This window comes from Limulus polyphemus, unplaced genomic scaffold, assembly GCF_000517525.1.
Source record: "Limulus polyphemus unplaced genomic scaffold, Limulus_polyphemus-2.1.2 Scaffold801, whole genome shotgun sequence".
Lineage (NCBI taxonomy): Eukaryota > Metazoa > Arthropoda > Merostomata > Xiphosura > Limulidae > Limulus > Limulus polyphemus.
In genome coordinates this window covers 233014-233554 of record NW_013666411.1, presented here as the reverse complement: position 1 = coordinate 233554, position 541 = coordinate 233014, and positions in this window count along the sequence as shown.

Sequence of the window (541 nt, the reverse complement as noted above, 5' to 3'; positions counted from 1 at the left end):
TACAGGAAAATGGAATTGAATCTGGTTCGAGAGTTTTCCAAATACGTTTAAGCATGTTATCTGCTGTAGGGTATACGAAATTCATCGAAGAAATAATAATAAGATATATACACAAATATACATTCCTCTACGTGTTGTTGGTCCATTGGAAATACTGTTGCCACTTGGCACCATTGCACACGAGCTGTTTTGTGTCTTGCTATGAATGAAATGTATATTATACGTTATCTGATATAAAGGCTGCTTCTAGTCACCTGTACACTGACATATGTATGTTATAGGTCATATGGTATACAGGCTGCTTCTAATCACCTGTACACTAACACATATAGTAACCAGAAGTATCTCTGGCTTTATCTTTCGTGGAAAGGCCTGCTTTGTGACTGTCTTACGGAGCAGAGATACTTCTGGTTACTATGGATTTATCTTTCGTGGAAAGGCCTGCTTTGTGACTGTCTTACGGAGCAGAGATACTTCTGGTTACTATGGATTTATCTTTCGTGGAAAGGCCTGCTTTGTGACTGTCTTACGGAGCAGAGAT